The sequence below is a fragment of the Motacilla alba genome, chromosome 12 (assembly GCF_015832195.1).
Source record: "Motacilla alba alba isolate MOTALB_02 chromosome 12, Motacilla_alba_V1.0_pri, whole genome shotgun sequence".
Lineage (NCBI taxonomy): Eukaryota > Metazoa > Chordata > Aves > Passeriformes > Motacillidae > Motacilla > Motacilla alba.
The window spans coordinates 16,445,133-16,470,939 of record NC_052027.1 but is presented as its reverse complement, the minus strand read 5'-3'; the positions used below and the strand labels follow the sequence as shown (position 1 = coordinate 16,470,939).

Here is a 25,807-nt window from a genome sequence, read left to right as displayed (position 1 = left end):
AAAACCTTCTCCAGCCAAAGGAGATGAGAAGGAGCTCCTTCATCCAGCCAAAGGATGAGAATCCACCATGACATTTTCACCTTCTCTGGGCTGTCCAACTTGTTAGACTGAGGAATACAGAAACAATTGGTCCCTTAGAGCTGGAGGGGCCTTGAATGACAGCGAGGAGGGATTTTGAATCTGAGACAGAGACAGGTCTAGCTTACCCACTTCTGGATGGGAAACAGCAAATTTTTCTTATGTGTTTGCAAAACCTTTAAACAGAGAATCTCCCTGCTAAGGACAATAACTCTCCCACCTGCGGGGAGAAGAGACTTCCAGGTGGGTGCAGTGCAAATCCTGTAAGTTAAGTGAGATTTGAAACAATGAGGACTTTTACTCATTACTCTGAATGTGCTTCTTAATACTACACACACTTCTGACCCTACCAAGGTAAGAAAGGGACTTTTGGCTATCTAGATGCTTGAACTTTTTTCTGTCACATGCAAGGCCAGTTTATTTTAAAGGCACTGATCTCTAGAAGGGCAGCAAGAGCTCATCCTTTCTGATCCGGCAACCTCTGCACAGGAAGTGTGTCCCCTGCTGTCTGAAGCACTGCTCTGTACCCGACACCACCACTGAGCTTTGTGCAGTAGGGGCACATTGCTGAATCGTGCCTGTTCCTCTCTGCCTCGGCTCTCCAGACACCACTAACACTTTGTGACAGAGACTCTCTTTACTGCACATTTGTACAGCTCCTGCACAATGCAGCTGTGATCTGAGTTTGATATGCTATGCCCTATGGTAATAATCATGGTGATGATGGAGCAGCAACAAAACTGATGCTATATAAAGCATTGTTAAATGTAGTGAAACAGAATAAAAAACAAGCAAAGAACAACCACCTCTGATATATTTATGTTAGAAAAGGCCCACAACAACTGTTTTCAGACAGGCAAATAAAAAGTATCACTGATGACTAACAGGCCTTAGCCTGATGCTCTTTCCACTCACATTTGCTATTAGGTTCCAATGAAAACACAAGTGCATGATAATTGCTGAAAACAAGAATTAACATGTAACCTGTCATTAGGGACCTATGAATCAGAGCAAGAATGCTCCCATCCAATAGCCAAGTTAAGCCACAAATGGTGTCACAGGCACCTCCAATACAGGCAAACACATTTTTGAAAGGTCACAGGAAGGAAGATGCAAATTCTGTTTTCTTTATTGACTTCAATACAGACAATTTACATTACTGGGGAAAAAAAATCTTACACCTCTTTGCTACTTCAGCATCCCTTTCAGCAGAGCAGACAAAGGAACATGGCAGGAAAGGTCAGTAGCCCTTCATACAATGCTGGGGAAATGCTTGGGAATGACTGGAAAGAGGGTAAATGCTTGTCTTCCAGGCCAGGAACAGGAAGAGGGTGACAAGTGCTCCTCTGCTGAGTGCATATTTTTGGTTTTCTGTGAACCATTGGAAGGCTGAAGGAGGGGACAAGTGGGCTCAGGAGGGCAGCTGGCCCTGCAGCTGAGTGTGCAGCTACACCGTGCCCACCCCGGGCTCCAAAGCTCCCGCACAGCACCAGATTTCCAGCAGAGCAGGGGCTGCAGGAGCTCCTGGCCAAGGCCACTGCCCTGGCAGCCAGCCTCCTTCTGCACGGCTGTCATTCTGCACCCAGAGCACGGCCTTTTGGGATCACTGTCTGCCTCTTCCTTCCTGCTCCAGCCTGGCTCTGGCCTCGTTTCCAACAGAAATAACTTCCTAAAGAGAGAGATGGCTCCAACTTGGACAAAGAGCCCGCTAGTGAGTCCAAGTGCGCTCGCTTTGCTCCTTTCAGCCACCGGCCCATTCAGCAGCCTTTCCTTCACAGCCACTGTGTTCTAGCTCACTAGGACTGTCCATCAGAATTTTCCCCTCTGCCCTTCTGAGTTTGGGCTGTTGCCTAGAGGTCTCTTCAAAAGTTCATTAAATTACATGTGCCACAATAAAGCCCAAACACCCTCAGGACTAACCAGTCCTTAGAGTGTTCATTGTTTGGATATTACTGGATTAAAGCCACTTCTGAGCAGGATGCCTCCAAAAGCTTCTCCTCTATCCTGTGCTACTGATCAGACATTCCCATTCTCTATACAAATGTAACTGCACTATCATCTGTGTCTATTGTGCTTGCACAGTGCACAGAGATGCTATTTTTCAGGTTTGTACCAAGTGCTTATGAAAACTGTTTCAAAGAATTTAATTTTCCCTCTCTGAAGAGCTTTTACAAGCATTTGGATGCACACAAGGATGCTGCAGTTTCTTTTCTCCACACTTCAAGTAAGTTTTGTACACTTTTTTGTGCCAAGATTGAATGCACTCATGTCAAGATGACACCTGGAGGAGCAGAGAAAGGGAAATTCAAAAATAAAGAGCACATACACATACCAAGTAACATCTCATATACCAACCAACTGTTAACCTTTGGATTTCTCCTTCTGAACTTCAAAAATAAATTAAATCTTCTCTTTATGTCTAAAACTGGAAGGCAGAACTGTACCTTTTAAGACATTTTAGAGACACAGACACTTGTAAAATGAAAGCCGTGTAGGGTTGAAAGCACCCATTTCTGCAAAATTTAGGTGATGATTTAGAAACACAGTCTAAAATTTTAGACTTGTGATTAAATATCACAAACTTGCAAAGAACCTAAATAGATATTTTGCCATCTTCCTGAGCCCAAAGAGCAACTGTACTTCTATTGCTGCAACAGCTTTGATAAGACTTCAGCCTGGTTCCCTGACATTGTACAAAAGTGCAGAGGCAGTTGTGAACAAACCCAGAACTTCAGATCAGTTTTCCAGTGCTGCTGGCTTGAGGGAAGAGCAGCTTTGACCATAGGAGCCCCAGTCACTGCCCTAAAGCTCCCTCGGGGTTCAGCTGAGTCACAGCATGTCACAATAGGCTGTGGGCAGGATCATGAACCAGCCCAATTTCAAAAGCACACAAACCCCAAGAGAAATGCTCCGTCTCCCAATTTCTCATGAGACCAGATGACACAAGGCACAGCAGCCTTTGCACAGCTCCATGAGTGTGTGGTCAGACAAGACAGTTTGCACCAGGAGCTGCTCAGTACAAAAGTGGAGTTTTGCTGGAGCTCAGCATCACCAAACCACTGCCTAAAAGCAGCAGATGAAACAGGGAGGTCACCAAAACCAGGGGTGATGGATGGAAGGCAGAAAGTACAGGATGTGATCCACACAACTGTCCTCAATATCTGAAAAAGCTGAAGAGGGAAAAGAGCAGCACAGTGGGAGTGCTCAGCCTGTTCCTGAGGAACAAGAGGGCAGATGCCAGCAGACACTCCAGGATGTGCTGCCAGTTCAGGGCCTGGGCAGTGCAGGGAGGCCTGAACTCTTTATTCTGGGGCATTGGCCTAGCTGGGGTTGGGGAGCACCTGCCAAACAAATTCTAAACTGCAGTTTGGAAGGCTGGCTCTGTGGAATTTCTTCCTCTGCCGAATTTCTTGATAGAAAGGGGAAAAAGAAAAAGAAAAAGGAAAAGAAAAAGGAAAAGGAAAAGAAAAAGAAAAAGAAAAAGAAAAAGAAAAAGAAAAAGAAAAAGAAAAAGAAAAAGAAAAAGAAAAAGAAAAAGAAAAAAGAAAAAGTGACACAGTATCTTCTAATAGCTTTTCCATTGATTCAGTGTGGTATACACAAGGAAAGACAGCAGGAGTCCTCATACCTTAATGGTCTGATCTATACAGGAAATAACCTCAGGGCTCCAGGGAGTGGCAAATGATCTTCTGGACTCTGGAACTGTAACAACTGAGAAGGAAGATATCCATGGGCATGGGTAGGGAACAGGCTGAGGACAGGAATAACCACTTCTCAGTGACTTTCTCTTTAACATGCACTGCCAGATTACACAGATTCCTGTCAGACCTGCTATCTGCTCCCTACATAGGAGATTAAGACCTCCACTATGCTTTTTTATTTATTTTAAACTTCAGCAGTTCTTCCTAGTTCCAAACAGGCGCTGTGCTTGGATTAGAAGTGTTACAGGCTCAGTTCTCATCTACTCCATGTGCTACAATGAAGCAGCATCTGACACTGCAACCACGTCTTTCTGACATGCGCCAATTTCAGAATCTGAACTCCCCATCACAAGACAATCAGTTTTATAACCTCTATGCTATCTTCCTCACAGGAAGGCTTCCCATTATTAAAACAGAAATGGAACCTGCAGAAATTTTCAGTCCTAAGGGTCCTCAGCATGCAATACTGACATATAGGCACTTATATCTAGCTCATTTATGTCTTTAGCTGGGAAATAAAAGGTCTAAGGGGCTAAACATAGGGGCTTTTTGCTTGCTTTCCTCTTTGTGTGTGGCTGTTACAAAAATGCTGAGTCCTACAAATAAGCCTTGGGAACTGAATTCACACTGATGCACAGAACCTGACACCATTTGCAGCAGAGCAGTTCTTCCAGTCATTCTTTATTCAAGAGGGGTAGATGGCAAAAAGAGGCTTGGATAATGTTTCTTTCATCCCCTCCCTCCCCTATGCTACTAAAAGAAAAGGGGGGGGGGGAAAGGAAAGAAAAAAAGCTATCAGTATGGATTTGAATGTTTTGTCTTTTATTACATCCTGATTATTTCCAATATATCTTCTAATTCAATGTTAACAATCTTTATCTGTTTCCAGGTCTCTTCAGAAGGGATAAAGCCATCCTTTGTGTTAGAGCACTCAAGGAATTGAAATGATCAAGGCTTCCTTCCTCACGCATCGGCAGCACCTGTCAGTGGAGCTGCAGCACCACGTGTGTGCCTGCAATGGCAGCAAGTGGGAATCCACTCCAGCAAACCTCCAAGAAAGCACCCCTTCTGTTCTTTAAAATGAAAGCAATACAACACTTCTGCTGGAATTATTTAGTACTGAAGCATCAGTCTAAGGGCTAAAACCAAGGCAGGCATAGGTAGAGGGTTATCTGTAAACCTTTCACTTTTCTGCTGTTATTTCAAATCCAGCTTAGGCTGCTGGAAATTAAAACTACTTGGAGGCTTCATTGAAACAAACCGTCATCCCAATTCCTGCAGAGCTGTCCAAGCTGCCACCACAGCTGCCATTCCCTGGCCTCTCCATGGGGCTGAGACAGACAGCCAGTCCCAAAGGTGGGCTTCTCCAAGCTAATAATAGGAACAACAGTCGAGTAGCACAATTTTCCATCACTGCTGCCTGTGATATCAAATCCTTTCCCTCACCTACTGAGTAAGGGCATTTAAGGGCCTTCCTGCACTTAAGGGCCTTCCTCTATCCACCTCTTCTCTCCACTCTTCCAGTCTCTACTCAGCTAATCCTGGAAATGGCAGAAGCTGCAGCAGATCTCTGGGGCCTTGCCAGTACAAGCCAAAGTGTAAAGGACTCGGGGAGGATTCTCAGCACGTGGAGTCAGAGCCCCGCTGAAATCAGCTCCCTGCTGACACACCTGACTTCAAATTGCTTACACGCATTTTAAAGGAAAAACAGGAGAAAAGAATGGAATGGACAAAGAGAAAAAGAACAGTTTAGCAGACAGATTTTTCTTTTTTTTTCTAAGAGTTTGAGCACTGGATGTACAGCAAGTCTGCTGAAGAACTTTGCTCACTCCTGTTTCTCCGTCCCTAGAGAGCACACACCACATAAATATTATTTTGCTCCAAGCCTCTCTCCTGCAGTGAATCAACCAGGTCTCCCAAAAATAACTTTGGCGTGGTTTCTGAATTTTATTTATTGTAGCAGTACTCGAGTCACCACCAGGCACTCGCTATGACTCTACAACCTGAGGTAAATGAATGAGACATAGCACTATTAATGCTCTAATTACACATGCAACTAGCCATTCACTCTGCAAAGGTCAGCTGTCTTTGCTCATAAATGTTAGTGGAGATACAGGGAATGAAGCTGAAACGGCAAGGCTGGGGGCCAGGATACATTTCAAAGGTATCCCCTTGCACACGTGAGGTTGACATAAAAGGAAGCACAAAAATGAGCCGAAATGCCCACAAAGAAAAGTGACTTTCCTGATGCTCTGATAATCTTACATTAATGTATTTGAACTGCAGTGCCAAACTTCTGCAGCTGTACATTCAATACCATGGGGTATACAGAGATTTAAATAAAAAGCATGCTATGTATTTTGCTAGAACCATAATATTACTTTGTATTTTAATACTGTGCTTGCTCTGTGTGGATGGAAAAATATTCCTACTGGCACTGTAAGATTCCAGCTATTCTCAGTTGTGACAGGCTACAAACCAGCTGCATGTGGCTTCTGTTGTATTCAAAACACTGCAAATGGATTTTAGAAGAAAAATAAATCACCAACAGCTACTAACATGCTGCTACCAGACAGGAACATCCTCCAATACTTGTTTATACAAGAATGCCTAGAAATCAGCTCCTCTCTCTACCTTCTCCTGATGACAATTTCTACCACAAAATGCTGTTTAGCCAGCACTGACAACTATAACTGCATTCAACACCTGAAGTCAATATTCAGCAGCTGGGGAAACCTGCTGTAAAGCCCTTTCCAAAACCCAGACATACTAATCTGTGACTAAAATAAAATAATCTCTAGCTCTGCCACTATTTTCACCCTTCCTAAATTTCCAAATTGAGGAAAAGGAAACCTAAAATCCCAGCTGAAAATTATGACATTTCTTACCTTATAATTTCACTCAAGTGCCTGATACGACACTTGCCTTTGAAAAGGGAAAGGAAAAAAGAGGGAAAAAAAGAAAAAAACCAAACCCACCCCTCAACACAAACTTCACTCCTGCCAGCCATGAGTTCATAAATTCGGATAACAAGGAGTCAGCTGACTTGGCTTCAGTAGTTTATACAACTCAATCCTTGGCTGAGCAAAATGAATGGACCTTGCTTGTGAAACTTTGCTGTGTAAGAAAATTGCAGCAGTACAAAATACAGTGGCACTTCCTCCCATCTTCAGCCAATCAAACTTTCCCTCTGCTGTGACTTTAGCTATTCATAGAACACTGAAGTAAATTCAAGACTCCAGTTTTGATTTTCCAGGTGTCTAAGATCTTTATGCCTTGAATCAAAGCAAATGAAGGATCACTTAAAACTTTGAGATGTATCATATAGCAAACAGTTTTGACACCTGCCATAGTGAAATCTCCCACAATGAGGACAAATCCTGCCTGTCCAGGACTCAGAGTTGTCTTGGGGCCAGTCTGAGACTGAGACACAGATTTCCACAAGAACTGTGGCCATCACAAAAACTCTATTTTCTGAAGTGCCAGTTGTATTGTCTTACCTTTGACATTCTGTGCAATGACTGATGCAGCAATACCTCCAGAATACACCAGCACTTTTTGTGGCCATGAAGTGGGTTGGAACGTGCCTGCCAGGATGTGACCCTCTCACACTCTTCCCAGTACTGACAGTCACAGTTCCTAAGCTCCATTTAAACCATCCTTAATCCGCCCTGCTCCCAATAACATGTTAACCCATGCTATTTCTGTTATATTTTGCCATATTTTTGTCTTAAACCTGTTTTTCTTTAATAAAATCAAAACTCCTTTACAGCACACCTAACTAGTAGTGACATTCTACACACATTTTCCACAGAAAGAAGGGGAAAGAGCAAACATAGAAGTTATTCTGAGTGCTCTAATTTCAGTTCTAACTGCCATGAAAATCACCTGTACTGCTGTGTGGGACAGCAGGGCAATGATACCAACATTAGTAAGCCATGGCACAGTTTTGCTGGACAGGATGTGGCAGAAGGCACCGAGAAGATCTAAGTCTGGTGTTCTCTTTCCTAGCCTTCACTCTAATCAGCAGTATGAAAATTAACACAGATGTGATAATACTAAACAAGGTAGAAGCAGAAATCAGGAACATGTTTAATCTCATTACCCACAGATAACAGTAGCTCTGAGAGAGACGTGAGCTGTCCCTCAGCCTTCCTCTGTATTTTTTGCATGTGTGACTGCAGTGATGAAGATTAAATCACTCAAGAACTCCCAGGAAGGCCTTGACAGAGGCTCTTGGAGTTGCCTGCTGGATTTCTGCTGTGGCCATTTGCCATGTGTCTGTCTTTTCACCCTTCTCTGAAGACCAGCCCCATTTTGGGAGAGTTGACACCTTAATGAGCTTCCCCCCACACCTGCAGCACTGTTCTCCTCCACGGCCCCATCATTTGGCAGAGAAATTCAGAACAAAGATACTGTCCTGTCATACCACTGCCCACACACCTAAACTCCCTTTTAGCTGGCTTCCCATCCCCTTCCACATGAATTTCAGGCTGCCATCCATGCATGCAAAGCTTGGCAACGTGCCACCCCAGGCCAGCTCTTTCTCAGACAGAGCTGTTCTTCCTCGACATCTCCTTGCTCTACATCCACGTTTGTGCATTCTGTCGCATGACCAAGCAGTGTCTCTCTCCTACTCCATCATCTGTCTCAAGTACTCCTAAATCATCCAAAGGACTCTGAAATAAACAAAAAACTCTCAAATCTTCCTCCTCCCATTCCATGGGGCTCATTTACTTTGTTTAAGCATTACCTTAACGGAAGACTTGCTAAATCCCTGACGCCAGTGGCACCGACAGCAGCTCCACGTCTCTTGCAGCAGAGACACTGAGAATTGACCCAGTTCTTGGGAATCTGGCTGGAGTGACTCTGGCCAGCACAACATCAAACACTCAATCCTAAAAGCTGTCACCTGTGGCAACTTAACTCGTCCACAAAAATAAAAGAAAGCCCTAAAGCCTTCAGCAAGGACATCTGTAAGATTTCTTTGGTGCTTCAAATCACTGCTATATGTTTTCACACTCGTGTCTGTGCAAGCTCTGCCGTCGGCATTTTCAAGCAAAGATCTGTATCTGTTTCTAAGGCACAACTCAGTGCATAGCTCTGTGGATGGAAGCTTAATGGTCCTCCAGGCATAAAGATCCCTGGAACTGCTTATTGTGTACAGCCACAACATGACAGAGAATAGTGTGACTGTGAACAGAAACAAAACTCTGCGGCATTCAGCAGAGCTAGAAATGCAAAGGAAGCCATTAAGAGAGAAAGTAGATTGTTCTCCCAAGAGTTCTTGTCCTTATTTTTTCTGAATATATGTTCTAAAGCTAAGTAAAGCAGTACACAGGAAAGGCAAGGAAAGAAAAGAAAAATACTCTGGGGGGAGGGGGAATTCAACAGATGGAATCAACACAGGCAAGTGACACTGCAGTAAAACTGTAATTTATGTTACAATTCTCGTTGATGGCTTTTGCTGGGTGCACTGGCTCAGCCACCCCTGGTTACAGCTCTGCTTTGTCACAATGGCAGCAGAATCCAGCACGACTTTCTTTTCAAGCCCCACAGCACAGTCCTGGAGCAGCTAATGCCTTGGAGAACTCATTATTTGATTGAGTACTCTTTAATATCCACACTCCTGGAAAACACTTTTTGTGGGATCTGCCAGTTCATACAAAGCCATACACTCCTTCACACTTCCCCTCAGAAACCTTAAACACCCTCCCAGCCTCCATTCATGAAGATCCCCTCACCAGGTAAATGCCCCATCCTCCTAATCCACAGCCTCCTGAGCACAGCTCCCCTTCTCCATCCAAACCTGGCATCTGCCCAGCCCATCCAGGCTCCCACCCTGCCTGTCTGAGAACCCAAGCCCTCGAGACTCTCCTGCAATAGCTGAGAACTCCTGTTCTTGGTGAGTCACAGCTCCCAGCTACTCCAGGCAAGCAGACTTTATTTCCCCAGTCATCCCGAAGGAAGGGAATATCCTTCCATTTTGTTGCTCACTTTATTTCAGTTTTTAGCCACCTTGCCTACCCTAAAGATTTCCCCTGTACCAGGATATACTGTGGAGTGAGAGCTGTGAGCAGAGGGCACCTTCCCCAACATTCATGTTCCATTTCTTTGACAGAGGTTAGAGAGGAATGGTCCATGTTTCCTGCAGCCAGCTGACAGGGAGCAGTCAGACCCCACAAAGGTAGAGCAGAGCAGGAGTAGCTTAAATGGAAGGGTGTTTTTTGCCAAAATCAAGACCGTTTCCTTTCCATTCCTGAATAATTTCCTCTCTCCTCCTGCCTTGTGTGGCTGCCTCATGACTGCACATGAAAAAGGAAGAGGAGGAGGATCTCAGGAATATTTGGAAGTCTAATGTTTTGATGTCTCGTCTAAAGCACCATGCTGAGAGGACTGCATAGGGGTCAGAAAAATGAGATGTAGCAAAAGCACTAATGAAAAACAAGAATCATTCCAGGAATTAGATCCTTTTCATCTTTCCAAGCTGAAGCATATCCATCTCCCTTTCTTAAGGCACTGTCCTTCCCCTCCTCTCCCTGCAGCAGTAGCTGCCTGTGGTACACTGCAATATTGGCTCGCTTCCACAAGTCAGCATGTCTGAGAGAGAGTCTGGGTTGAGGCAGGGGGAGGAGGGAGTGACTAAGCTGGGGCAACAGAAAAGAGACTCAGGAGCCACCTGCCTGATTCCAGCTAACATCAATACCCTGGAAACAGCTGCCCCATGGAAGTGTTCCTGACTCCTGAGGTGATGCTTTCACAGAAGCAATGTGTGGTCATCCAGTCTCGTTCTCCTGGATGTGACCCACCAGGGGAACAGGAAAACATCTCTGCACTGAAGCCATGCTAACAGGGAAACAGATTGTCCAAGCATGCAGCTGCTGCTCCCTCCACAGAGCTGCTCCAACCCTTCACAGCAGGCAGCAGCAAGAGGAGAAGGCATGATGCTCTTCCCTCTGCTTGGGAAGACAGATTCCCCAGGTGGAGACTGCAAGGGTAAGGGGAATTTGCAGATTTTGAACATCACGCCACACCCCAGATGATTTGGATGATACCTGCTTAATATGCAGGATTTTGTCCAAGACCTGTCAGGTGGTGGTAATTTCAACTTCCATGGGCTAATCCTCCTCCCGTCACCAAAAATGCTTTATGTTTATTTATATATGGCCATATAACACTTCTCCAAGCAGGGGCTCCTTTGAAAACCTTTAGAAACCATCTCTTGATCCATCTTCAACATTTCATAACCAAGGGAGGGGGTCATTTGTTTGTAAAGTTAGACACACCTTTACCCTCCTGCCCCCCATTAGTCTCTAATGGGAGTTACAAGGGCTGCTCACAACCAGCAGGAGACCACCTCCAAAGAGCATCCCAGCGTCCCTGCCACCACAGGCTTCTCCACACCCAGTGCTCTGCTGTGGCTGAGGGAGGAGAACCCCTGAAGATCTAGGGAAAGAACATCAAGACAGTGATACATTGTTCTCATCACACAGCTCTGCAGGGCGAGCTCAACCCGGTCATCAAACGCAGTCCCTTTCAAAACACTTCTTAATACTAAATGATGATATCAACCATTGCAGGAGCTGGAGACATTTTTCAAACCTTACTGCATTAAAACTCAAAACTCCTGAAGTCTCAGTTTCTTCTTAGAAGTGACTATTCCAAACTAAGAGGATGTGATATTTTGAACATGGGGGGGGGGTACTCTGCCAGAATTCATAATTATCACTATCTGTATTTCCAACTGCAAGATTAGAGCTATTTTAGTCAAAACTAGAAGTTTCCACATGAAAATATACAGCAGATTGGTAGAAAAGCATTTATAGGTCCTGGACAGAACCCTCATGGAAAAACACCAAAAGACCCTGGATTTCCAGATCAGGTAATGCACAGCCAAATTCCTATTAAGTCTGGCTGCAGAAATCTCCTTCCAGACCCTTGCTCTGCCTGAATTAGATTAGGGTCTTCCAATTCAGTGGAAGGACCTGAGTCCTTCCAGCTCTTACAGAGAACTCTCTGGATGCCTACAGTGTGCAGTGCCTCCCAGTTGTCACACCTGAAACACAAGCTGGCAAAATAGGGACATAGCCCTGAATTCCTCAGAGCCCAGCTGAGGGGGAACCAATGTCTATTTTGGGAAGGGTATGGCTATTCTCACTTCTTGTGAGGAGTTTTAAAAGTTCCTGGGTGTTTCTTAGCGTGGGGGATACAAATTGTTGTATTTGATAAAGTTTTCATGCAATCACAGTACCATTTTCTGCTCAGTTCTAAGGGAAGTATTTCCAAAACCAATTGTCACACAACATAAGAAAAGGTGAGAGCCAGAAAACCTCCTCAGGGATACATGGATTCATTACAGGGTGAGGGGCATTCAGAAGAGAGCCTGTAAAAGGAACACATCCCTAAGGCAAGTTTCACCAGAGTGGCAGAAGCAGAGAGCTGCACCCAGGACTCTCAGGGGATGCCAGGCCAGAGCTGCATTTACTTTCTAGATTATACACTGCCACAGCAAGAACTACTGGAAAAACACTCCTGCTATTTCCCAAAGGACTGTTACAGAAATATCTGTTTCACTCACGTATCCCAGGGAACCCTCTGTGAAAAGACCACAAGAACTTGGGATTTGGAATGTGAAAGTGAAGCCTCTTCATAACTCTGTAACATGCTTACCCAGGCAATTTCTAATAAAGGGTGATTCAGCCTCTGAATCAGAAAGAAAAATCATCTTGCCTGTTGAGAAAGATGGAATAAGGTTTGGCTGCAGGAACAGGACTGAAGCCTGGATGCTTAACTCAAATGACTAAGTGCCTATTTTTCACGACCCAAATTCTGGCTGCCCCAGAATATCACCAAACCCACAAACCAAAAAATAATGTTATAAAAAATAAAGTTTCATATTCAAATTAAGCAATTATTTAGAGGAACTAAAAATGAAACAGAAACCAATCCAAGAACGTGAATCAAGTGAAGTGAGCCACAGAGCCTGCCATGCTCCTTTAGACATGTCTGGAAACTGGAAATTTTACATTTACCACAACCCCACCTCTTGCTCTGCCCAAAAGAGGTCTGGCTGCAACTTTTAAAGCTGCACTGTGCCCGTGACTTTGGAAGCTTGTAAATAAATTCTCCCCACCTTTGAGCTCTGTTCAACTCGGCAGGCCTTGGCCTTGACTTCCTGGCTGCTCTGCAATGTGTGCAATAACTTTGTTCTCCTGGATACAACCACACAGTTGTCTTACATACCTTGCAAGAGGTACAAAGCCAAACAGATATCTGGCAGAAGAAAAAGATAGAAATATATTTAAATCCCAGTGCTCTCAGGCACTTGAAAGGTGAAATTTAAAGGTTGCATTCTGCAGAGATACCACCAAATGTAAATATTACAGATTTATAAATAGTCTATAGTGCTGCACATTCTTGCAGTATTTCTCAGTCCAGATTTCATCTAGGCCACGTATGATAACATTATCTCCTTTGACTATGCAAACCTTCCAAAACACATTTGTTCTTGCTTGTCCTAAAATCCAGAGCACACAGTCAATAGTCACATTCCTCACCTTATCTTTCCCATCTCCAGGCTCTTTGCCTGTTAATGCTGTCACCATAGATTTTCTTATTATCAATAATCTCTTGTGTTCAGTGGGGATTTATTATTTATTGTGCCTTTAGCTCAGACATCTTGTTTCCAAGTCTTTATTTTTTGGGTAAAGTTAGTATAGAATTCACAGTGGTAGCTACCACTTCAAGACATAGAAGAGAGCAGGCATCACATCCCCATTCCCACATCTTCCCTCCCTCTGCTCCAGCCCTGGAGCCTTCCCTCTCTCCTGCAATACCCCAAAAAGGATCCTTTGCATTGCTCAGGGCACACAGGGCTGCTGGTTCCAAAACCCCAGAAATGTTTAAATTTTTCAGATACATTGATAGTCTTTTACACAGTTGAGCAGGTGATGCCAGGCCGATTAAAAAACTGGAATAAATAAAGAAAGGAAAACCCAGCCTATACAGTTTATTTTCCCACCAGGGCCATTTGCAGTGTGCCTTGTGACCACTGCACACACGGAAGTACCTGTAAAAGAAGCTTTGGCAACTCAAAACCCTGAAGTTCTGATCCAGTTTAGGCAAATGTGGTAACTTCTGTAAAGAAAAATGAAGAAGCCAAAACTGAGTCATCATCTTTGCATGTTCCTGACTAAAAAATAAATCAATTAGCAGTAAAGCAGATGAGGCCCAGGTTGCAAGTTTCTCTGGAAAGGCTTCAGAGGAACAAAGGAGGAGCAGTGAGGCTTTATTGGAAGGGACTGATGGCAGCATCAACAATAACCTGAGCACCACTGAACTCCTGAGCAGTGTTCCTTGAAGGCTGTTGTGTGAAACTCTCTCCATGTGGCACTGACTCCAAGGTTCCTGCAGCTCATGGCCCTGGAATTGCCTGGAAGATTTCACCATGGATTTTTCTGACGGGATAATGTATTTACATACAGGCAGCCCATGGACTGCTATGGCTTGGTCACGAGCCTAAGCTCTTGCCATTAAGAGACTGGAGTCAGGAATCTCAGATCCTTTTCTGGGTCACGGACTTCTTTTGGGACAAAACCTGTCTTTGGATGTCACTTTCTCACGTTTTACTGCAGTGGGGTGCTTTGGCATAAATTATTTGGCAATCTTCAACAGAGATGACAGAAACTGTGATAAATCCTAATAATATAAATTCTGTGCACACAGCAGAACTGAGCAATTCCATCAGTTCTGCTGTTTCTCTAAATTGTTTTCTCTGAACCATTTAATACCCTTTCAATAAATACATAATAAATAAAATGTTGCAGAAAAAAAAGAGCCATTTGTCTATCTTCTACTTGCTAAGAACAGGTCTTTGTGATAATTACCAAAAGCAAAGTACATATTTTATAATATTATTAAGGTGGCCTTTATAACATCTTCGTGATTAAGGTGCTTAATCTTAAGGTGCTTAATTCAGGTGAGTAACCCTGAATATTGCTCCCTTTGTATGTATTAAACACAACATTATTACACACTATTCCTCCCCCTTTAACCTCATCCTTCCACCAGAGCACGACCTGAACCCAGTCAGGATGCAGGCCGGGATGCAGAGTGACAGGAGCTGCCATCTGCAGCCCGTCCCATCTCCTCTGCATCCCCACAGACACTGCAAAGTGCAGTATAGGAAAGAAGTGTCCTGTGGTTTAACCACAGCTGACTGCTACTCTGAGGATTCTCCTCTTGCTCTTGCTAAGTCTCCTGCAATGCCCAGGAAGTCAGCTGAACCACATGGCTACTCTCTAATTGCCTGTTCCTCATTTCCCAGGGCCTGGACTGCAGCCGGATTTGCCAAAGTCCGGGGCACTCCCAGCTGGGGCACAGCTTGGGTTTGAAAAGCTCCACTGAGTTCAACAGCAATCTGTAGCTGTGGGGGAACCAAAACCAATTCACCCTCGTCTGAGATATTTCATTGGCAGCTCACAAAATTCGGTGGAATTTTTCAAGTTTAACCTCTTCACCTGCTCCACATATACAAAGTAGAGACAATGCAAACTCATCTTAAAGCCAGTAGTGAAAATAACAGTGATCCAGGCATTAGAGTGAAAACACCTCAAAGCACAACCAGGAGGAACTGAACAAAAACCCAAACCCCATTTTCAGAGCAGGTCTAAGCAAACCTGAAATAGAGAAATCCATACACTGAACAAGGACAATGAAACCAGCTATTGAAATCAATCATTTACCACTCCAATATTTGTCTGTGCACTGAAAAATCCTTAAATTGGATAGAAAATACAGAGTGCAAGATAGTCAGAAGTATCAACACAGCATATATCCTGACATCTCCTACATCTGAATGCTCCGTTTACCAACAGAAAAATTATATTTATGAGGGAGCTTTGTGTATGTGAGAGCAGACTGGTCATTACAGATTTGGAACTTGGCTGGACTTGGGATGATTTTAAGGGTGACAGGGCAAGACACACCCAGAAGAAAATTCATCCCTTAGGAAACCTCAAATCCAAGTAACTGGCAAATTACTGACACTAAACTTGTATTTTACGTAGTCAAAACAACTTTTTCTTCTAGTGTTATTACTGGAAAAGGTTGAAAAATTCTGCCCAAACACCTCCTGGAAAACTATTTCAGTTCAGCACAGGAAAAAGCATCCTTCAAATCTGTCAAAGTACTATATGATGTGCGAGGCCACGCAGACCAAGGCAATCCCAGCAGGAAGCAAAGCTCTTGGTCCAGCCCAATTCAGCCTCTCTCCAGAGGCACAGTGGAGTTCCCTGGAAAGAGCACTCATAGCATTGACCTCACCATAGCATCATTTTCCCTGACATCTATTTTTTTTATTTTTACACGAGATTTATCACATTAGTCACAGATCTGAGGTCTTCACCAAGATAAACCACCCTCTCAACTTACTCAGATATTTTGCCTGAGCAAGGACAACGACTTTGGTGGTTATTTTTGTTTCTTTCCACAATGAACTCTGATACTGCCCTAGAGGCTAATTACATCAGGAAAGTAATCAGCATTTTGAGATGCCTTTTCCGGATGCTGTCTTCAAACCACATCTATTCAGCTTCCATCACTGCTCTCCCTTCAAACACCCCTTATCCAGAAGGATCTGCTTTGGAACAATTCAGATGGTTGATGTTTCCTTGATAGGCAGTATCTGTCACTTGATGCTGAAATTTGCAGGCTGCAAAGGCAGTTCCATCCACACATTAAGTGGTTCCAGCACTATTGTAGTGAATCAGATCAACCCTGATGCACCAAATATAACTGAGGGTCTCCATAGAAAGTTCTTTAACATCTTTAATGCCACTGTGCTGTCATTAATTAATCCCCAGAAGGGATAAACTGAAGTATCTGCACGCATTAGGCTTAATATTTTATTTCTGCCTATTTCTCACGTCTTCTGGAGATATCTTCCACTTTGTTTTGATTTTGTAACATTGCATTGATGACTTTACTGTTGTTAATCTGCACCTCATACTTCTGCTTGAAAAATCATTTACAAAAGCAGAGGAATCAATTACTTAACACAACCCTCAGCATCTTTTACTGCAACTTCTTCATTTGCTTTGCTCAAACACAGCCTAATTTTTCTGTAGTAAAGAATCAAAGACTTGAATAAAAGACTTGATACCTTTATTAATGTTTGATTGATCCAATAATCAAAACTAGGAACTATCTTCATTTCAGCATTATATTACACAAAATCGTGCCACTACACTGCTTTTTAAAAAATATATCATTTCCTACCACTCTGATTTTGTTTTATTTTAACTGAAATAATAAAATCAATAATTCTTAACGTCATTTATCTGATTGTTCTCTTCTTTCAGTAAGGGTCATTACCTCCATGTCTTTCAGCCCCACTATACTTATTAGTTGGTTTTATTTTCCTCACTTCTACTGGGCTATACCAGATCCTTTGTGTACCTTACTTTTTTTATCTTACAAAGTCTATGGGTAAGTAATTTGCTGCCTCTTTTTCTCCCATTTCAAGCTATCAATAAAATAGGTGAAATTAGAAGATACTTATTTCATACTTCCTGACTTGTGGGGCAATGAATAATACATTATATTTTAAGAAGAGAATTTTAAAGAAATGTAATCAAACTAAAGAAGTCTGATACTGCTTGGCCAATTCTACAGCTTTTATAACACTTCTGTGTCTTGCTCCAGCAGAGACCCCAGTTCAACAGCAGTGTCAGGGAAGGGGGAGCAGCTCTGGGAGCAGCCAAGCCTCCTGGGAGCCATGCGGTGCCAACAGCTGGATCAGGTTTCAAGCAGCCAGCTGCAGACACAAACCCCTGACACCAATGTTGGGTTACAGCTCTCATAGGATCAGAGTACTCCGAGAGGGAAGGGACCCACAGGGATCATCCAGTCCAGCCTTTGGCCCTGCACAGACACCCCAACATCCCCACCCTGTCCCTGAGAGTGTTATCCAAATGCTCCTGGAGCTGTGGCAGCCTTGGGCCCACTCTCTGGGGAATCCCCCACCATTCCTGGGGGAAGAACACTTTCCTGATATGCAACCTAAACATCTCCTGACTTCATGTCATTCCTTTGAGTCCTCTCACTCATCATGAGAGTGAAGAGCTCAATACCTGCCCCTCATAAAGGATGTTCAAGACCCCAGCGAGGTCTCCCCTCAGTCTTCTCCAGGCTGAACAAACCGAGTGCCCTCAGCTCCTGCTCATAAGGAACACTCACACTGAGAGGCTGAGTTGGGCCCATCCTCAGCATCCGTGGGGTCATCATGCAGATCACCCTGATCAACTCAGCTGCTCTCAGCCTTGGACCTGGGTCACCTCAGCAGAGAAGCCATTTGGGAGGTGGTACTGGAGATGCCTCCTGAGTGGAGAGCATGTGCATTCAAGGAACAGATACACACATCCCAGAATACTCCTAGTCCTCATGCAGTGAAAGACTGTCCTTTGCATGGAGTCCTTGTGGGGCAGTGATTGTGGGGCAGTGATTGTGCTCTTCCCCCCGAACAGCTCCATAGGCAGCAGCCACTGTGCAGAGCAGCACAACTCACAGCTCAGCCTGGAGGGAAACAGCACAGGGAACACTCCCCACTGCTGCCCCAGCCATAAAACACTGCATGGAAAAGTAACAACTGCATGGAAAAAGTACTCTGGCCACACAGCAGAAATCCTAAACGTGCCTCATAGCTCCTCCAAGTCTTCCATGGGAACACTTGAACAAAATAACGAGGTAAACTTTGGCATATTCTGCTGAATAAAAGCCTCATATATCCAAATTTTTCTACTCTCATTTCTGGCAAATTTCAAGATGTAAAAATAGAATCCTGTGTGGATAGACAGGAAGATGTAAATGCTGAGGTTGGAACACAGACCTCATGGGGACAGTGTTAAATGGAAGAACCTTGGGTTACTGGAGGGTCAGAGGCACAAAGACAGCACAGTTCCGTGGAACGGCAGCAACACCATCTGCTTTGGGACTCCCCTCCCCTATATCCTTGATTTACAGGATGTACAGAAGCCTGAGTATTCCCCAAAATGCTTACTGACTTCTACTTTCACAGTCAGTGAGCAAACAAATAGAGCTTCAAAACTGAACTCCCAATTCAAGCCAAACTCCAATAGGCTTTTCAGGAAAAAGGCAGAAAGGCATCTAATATTTTTGGTTTAGTTACTCATCCTACAAGTTAGGGTTTGTTGTGTATTTGCAATTACTAACAAGCCTCTAGTGGGCTACAGTTTCCAGTAATTAATGATTATTTGTTCCCTTTTCTCTAAATAATAAAAATTTTGGCTCTCATGTTCTTACACAGAGATATATACAAAAAAGAAAAAAAGGGCAAACCAATGTATTTTATTTTGAGCTAACAAGGTCCATGGTTTCAGAAAATAAGAAAAATGCAAATAGTATACCAGAGCTTATATTGCTATATAACTAGTAAAAATAAAATAAAATTAGGGGGAAAAGCCTCACTGAATGGGGAGCATATCAACTGTAAAGTAAAAGTAGAGATATTATAGTTCTATCTTGCCTCAGAAAAAGTTCAAGTGCAAATTCTGGTTTTATTTTTTAAGCAATTTTACTTTTTCTCTGGTGCATTATTAAAAACAAGTTATGTATTGAAAACACCAAATTTAGTAGTTTGGAAAAAAATCAGCAGCAAATTTAATCATATTTCAAAACTACAATTTCTATTTATTGACTGCTAAATGAACTTAGGAAAAAGGGAAAAATGTATAGAGTGATGTCTCACAGAACACTTTCCCTTCATATAATTTTTAATAAAAATTGTGAAGTTTTGGAGTGGAAGCAAAAGTTGACATTTACTGACATTTAGTAGTTAAACTGTAATCCTTCCAGAGAATGAATAGCAGAAAAAGGTGGGGGTGGAAGAGAAGGGAATCAACTTCTGCTCTGATTACACAGAAGAAAAAACTTAAAAAGCATGGAATAAACTGAATGAAAGCACAAAACCACGAGTATTTGCACATGAAGTTCTCCCAAACAAGGGGGAAGATGTCAGAGTTCCCAGGAATACTGATTTTGGGCTCCCTAGAAATCCTCCCTACCAAACCCGCAGTCAGCTCTGGACCATTAACGGCCAGCAGTCCCACCAAAGCGGGGGAGATCACTGCTCCTGATGTCTCAGTGCAGGAACCGGTGACCAACACACACTTGGGAGATACAAAGCTGTGTTTCGTGTCAGGTACACACAGGCAGCATGTGTGCTTGTGATTGTGATATGTATGGAAACTGATCATGGGACAATTAAAGGATGAATTCCAAAAAAATAACTGAGGGAGTAAAGCATGGAAGAAGGCCTTTGAACTTATCCTTTGTTTGCAATTAACTTTTATAGCATCTGAATTAAAGCTTTAAGGATGTTGCTGCTGGACAGGAACTTTTTGCACGTAGCTAAGCATTAAACAGCTTTGCAATAATAACCTTTTGAAGTATAATTTTAGAATATTGCTTGTAGTAAGGAGCTTTGAAAATATAAGTTTAGAATATATGTAAAGGAAACATGCTTATCTCAACACCTTAGCAAAACAGTAAAAAGCAGCTTGAGAAAGGAAGATGAACATCAACCCAAGGATTGATGGCTTCGACCAAGGGAAGCTGGACATCACTGTTACGAGATTTATAGTCTTTGCAATTAAAAGGTGGGCCCACATCTGGAGTCTGGACCGCACCAGCTGGAAGACCTCTTTCTTCTTTCGGAAGTCGGACCCCACCATCTGGGAATACTCCTTTCTGGGGTACATCCTGAGAAAAACAAACTCACAATAGTGTCTAGAATTGTGACGTAAAAATTGGGAATAGAAACTGCTGAAAAAAGCTCATGTGCACCCCTATAAATATCTGTACGCCCCAACCATCGGTGTGCAGTTGGAGGGAAAACTTCCCCCACTGTACCCAGCACTGTTTTGCTCATACTTTACCACATTAATTAATAAATTGATTGCTGCTTGAATATTAGCCTAGTCAAGCTTCTTATTTATAACACACTGACAGCTCCCAACGTGCTCAGGGTTCTGTTTGTGTGGTTAGGAAGGAGCTTTATAAATGAAATGAACCCAGTTTCTAAAACTGAACAGAAAATTAGAAAACCCCCACAAGTTTTGAAGCAGGGACACAACTGCTCTGTGCAGATACAGAGCACCAGTCAAGAATTCTATATTACGATGCAACAGTATGTGCACAGGAATCTAGAGATTGCTACAGTCCACAGGTAGAAGGTATTTCAATGAGTAACTTGCAGATTTAGATTAAATGTGGTATGAAAGTGTAAATGATATTATTAAAGTTGATTTATTTTTTAATTAAAGTTTAAGTATCATTTGAAGGCCTGAACAGACACCTCAATGCAGCCTAATTTCTCAGTAGGGTCACTGCATTAGAAAAGTTCCTCCTATGAATGGTTTCAAGTTAAAAAGTTGCAACTGAGGGAGCTCTGTCCTGGTGAGCTCTTCTGCAAAAACACCCAAACCTGGTAGACTTGGGAGCTTTAAAGGATACTGGTCTTCAGAGAAGGTGAGGAGCCCTTGGTAATAAGAAGCAACAGAAACCAGAACATTTATTTTAATAATGTATTAACAGTGTTAATCTCAGCCAAAGAGCATTTAATGCTCTTGTGCACATAAAGGGGGAATGACAAGCAGTAGTCTCCTGGTAATCCCCTACACAGCAGGAAACCAAGGGATGATGGGACACATTAATGTTATTAATTTTTAATATAAAACAGAGCAATGCTCCTTGGTGATGAAGGTGGTGTGCTGTGCACATGACAAGTTGGTGACCAGTGCTGGTAATAACAACATCTCCCCTTACCAAGCCATCCCTATTTTAACTTGCTCAAATGCAGATGGAAGATCAAGTTAAAATGACAGAAATTTCCTTTTTGATCTGCCCAGTCACAGCATCCTCAAGAAGCAGAAATAAATATCTGGAACTTGCATGACTGAGTTAGAAAGCAGTTGTTGAGCACAATACAGTCACAGCACCCTGAGTGGCCTCAGGTGTTTGAGTTTAGAGGGTTTACATAAACAAAACCAGAGAACAATCTCCTCATGAGCTTTGATGCTTGGGATAGATGGGACAGAAGACATGGGAGAAGCTCCACACTGAGCAGGATTGTGGATTTTTTCCCATGCTACCCTCAGAGATTTCTGTCACACAGCCCTTTCTCACACTGACTGCCCAGGCTCCAAGCTCGAGCCATTCTCCTCCTCCAGAACTGCCCTCCTGTGAAAGCTGCTCCCTTTTTTGCAGGATGGAGGAAAAATCCTGGTTTGGTTTTTTAGACCCAAGCAGTCCTACACAGTTATTACCTTGCATTGCCAAAAATGAAGACTGCCACAAACAGCAAGAAGCATTTAACAATAAATTACTACTGCTGTGTTGGATGTTTCATTGAACCAACACGTGTGAGAACTTTCTCCTTATTTTCCCTGGGAAACTTGGCTTTTGTGCAGACAACACAGCATTCACCCTCCCTCACACCTCCACAACTGATTCAGACAGCAGAGGGGTGGGAAAGACTCAGAACTAATTGCTCTTGTATGAAGTGTTTTATCAATAATGTATACTGCTGTTTTCTCCTCCTCCCGAGTGCAGCAAGAGGTCATTTTTGGCAGATCTTGAGTGTCTTGTCCCGTTTTTCAGCAGTAACAGACACAGACACTTTGCCTGCCCAAGCCAAGGCAGTCACACCTGTCGCAACACAGACACCCTGGCAAGCAGGGTTTGAGATCCAGCTGGAAAGGAAAGTCACCCTCACATTCCCTTCACCTTCACAAGGCCTTGAACAACAGCATCTCAACACCAGGAAAAGTTATTACAGGGCTGAGAGACTAGAGAGAAGTTCTACTTGATACCAACCCACCAGAACTGGGACTGTTTTTAAATTAATTGACCTTTACCCATGTGCCACTCTCACTTTGACAGTCTGATTTCCTGCACCCTGGTGCCAGCAATCTTAGGAGATGCTACTTTGTATGTTTTCAAACATTAAAAAAAAATCAACTTTAAACCCTCCCAACTAAACATGATAAACCTGGAAAACCACCTAATTCCAGTACACAAGACAGCTATGCAGATATTTTGCCCTTTGTAAGCATGACTTATGTACCTCCAAATCTGATGCAAAGCCAGATACTTGTTAAGAAACTAAAATGAAGAGTAAGGATACAACCAGCTTCCAAAGTAGTCTGCAATTCTATTCCAAGTTCCAGATACAAAGCTTAGCCTTTAAAAGTCAATAGCAGACATGCAAAAATTGAATAAAATCCTACATTGGGGTGCATGATTTCATCATATATTTAAGCCAGTCTAAAGTATTAACTACTCATGTTTGAAGTTTCAGCTTCTGGATTTAACTGTCTTTAGCAGTTGGGTTTTATCCTAATTCATATTAAATGTGAAAATAAGAAGCAGAATGTGTCTGAAAGGAATTTTCAATAGCATTACACTGTTTGTATTTCCACAGGCCAAGTCTCATAAAGCACCTTCCTCCCTGCCCTTCAGAAGAAAGGGGGGAAAAAAAGGATCTAAATATGAATAGCTGTTGCAAAAAATGTATTTCACCTTATGTTTACACCCAGGTTTGGACAAGTACAAGCTGCCCAGGAAGACACACCCTTAACATGAAACTACTGTGCAAGGGATGGACAATTACCCAGAGGCACAGCCACCAGCAGAGCTGAGGCCACAGCTCCGTTTCCCTCTCCTTACACAGGAGGATATTGTACCCCTGAAGCAGCAGGACATTTAACACAAGAGAAACAATAATATGCCTCCTGAAGCTCAAAGTTTCATTATTTATCCTGACAGTTTTGTGTTTATCAGTTGTAACAACAGGATCTGGAAGATCACAGCTAAATTTGTACAGTATATTAAAACTACAGGGGGGGTTCTTCACATTTGAAATGCTCAGAGAAGCTCTGTTTTCTTTCAAGATCTCCACAGCATCACAACCTCTCAGCTCCTGGGGCAATGAATTTCACAGGTTAACTGTGTTTTAGAAATTCCTTTTAAATACTGCAATATTCCAAGGTCAATAGCAGCGAGGCTCAGTTCCCACCCTAAGGAAATGGGTGCCTTGGAAAACCCAACCAAGCAGGTTTAATTGGAGCAGGTTTCACATTACTGGGCAAGGTGAAAGGATTGACAATTTTTTGTGTTATCTTTCACACACAGACATTGAACATGGGTCAGAAAGAACAGTGCCCTGCTCCCGTTTATCACAAACTTACTGCTACAGGGTTTGTATGTATGCAAAAGCCCTATTTTGTCCACAGAAAAACTCCTTAAAAAGCAGAGGACACAGCAGCGCCCTTACAACAGAGGCTTGAAAGAACAGGAAGCTTCAGAGCATCAAGGAACCATCAAGCCCCATCTACCTCCCAAGTGTCAAATTTTGACTGTAAATTGATTGGAAAGGGAAGAGTAGAACAAAATGAAAGGCTTTTACTCTTCACCAAGACAATGGGGACGTTGTGCTGTAGCGTGGCTGCAGCAAGGCCGGTACCGTGGCACAGCAGCTGAGCCAGAAAATGCAGCCCCCTCCCCTCCCTACCTTGGATCTCTGACATCTTTGGTGCTAACAACTCGTTGCTGTGGAAACCAGACTGCCTCTGACAAAGCCACATTGACTAAAAGCAACATGTGGGAAAATGCAATAAGGCCCTGAGAGAAATTAATCCTTTACGCGAAAAATAAATACAATTTTGGTTAAAAATTAAGCAAGTAAAGGGGAGTATTTCTCAGTGTTAGAACAACAAGCAGGGACAACGCTGGCAAATGACAGGCCTTGCGGCACTGGAAAGGGATTCTGAGGACATTTCATCCCTGAAATATATGGCAGATTCAGGGCTAAGGAGTACACAGGAGTCCAACACAGAACACAGGTGTGTGAGGCAGCTGCTCCCTATCCAGTTTTAAACAGCTCTCCTTTGAAAACAAAACTACGCCCAACCCCACCCCACAGTACAACAGAAGGCAAGGCTGGTGCAAACCAGCACTGAAGGGCTTTCGCAAGGCCCAGGCTGACTCACACCTGGGCAAAACACCCAGCCAAAACCTCAGCAGAACCCAGGCCTGGCTGCCGAGATCATGAGCTGCTCCACGCCCTGCCATTCCCAAACCATTAATATATCTCAGAAATGCCATCCAAAAAACCCATAAACAGTCAATTTTTTTTCCTGATTTCTCCCCTTACAACAGTCTCAATAAATCTGTCCTCAGCCCTTGTTGACTCAGATCCCAGGAGCTGCTTTAGGGCCTGTTACTTGGAATGCCAGCATCCTTAAGAGAGTATTCAAAAAAAAAAATCCTGGGAAAAAGCCCATGGACAAGAGCCAGAGTTTGAACTGGCAAGACTTAAGATCTGTGCACAGTGCAACTTCAATAAGACTGGCTTCTTATCCAGATCATCTGAAATTACTCATAAAGATGGCACACTCAGAGTGATTTGTTTGGTTTTTGGGGTTTTTAAAAACAAATTCATCAAGCAAACTTCTCTGGAGGAAAAGTTAACTTTTATACAAATCTAATATTTGGGGTTTTTCTTAAAACAGGCCACGAAAGCTCCAGTGCAAAATGCCAGGTATCACAAAGATTCAGGAACTCGGAGGCCACTCATGATTTACATGCTGAGCAAGAATCCTCTCCCCTTCACTCCCGAGGTATTAAAATGCTGCAGCGTTACAGCTTAATCTCATTTACGGAGCTTTGAATCATCTTAAGTACTTAGGAAGTCTGTGTAAAATACCACAATCCCTGCAGTTTATACACCCTAATCCAGACAGACCACACCACCAGCTTTCACTGCTGCTGATGGAAAGAAGTTCTCACGGTTTTCCAATTAGTTAAGCAGGTCATCTACCCTCCACCTCCAGCACTGGCCACATCCCTGCCACTTCCCTTCCCCTCAGTGTCGCTGTGTCTTCGGAGAGTGCAAGAGCCACATGGACTGCACACAACTCTGCAGGACCAAGAGACACAAAGCTCTGCAG

The 25,807-nt window shown here is 43.2% G+C and overlaps 1 protein-coding gene across 3 annotated transcripts in view; it reads right to left on the bottom strand.

The window, feature by feature from the left end:
• The window catches only part of MAPKAPK3 (MAPK activated protein kinase 3), a 53,451-nt gene that overhangs the window by 13,565 nt on the left and 14,079 nt on the right, over nt 1-25,807 (bottom strand). The window lies entirely within an intron of this gene.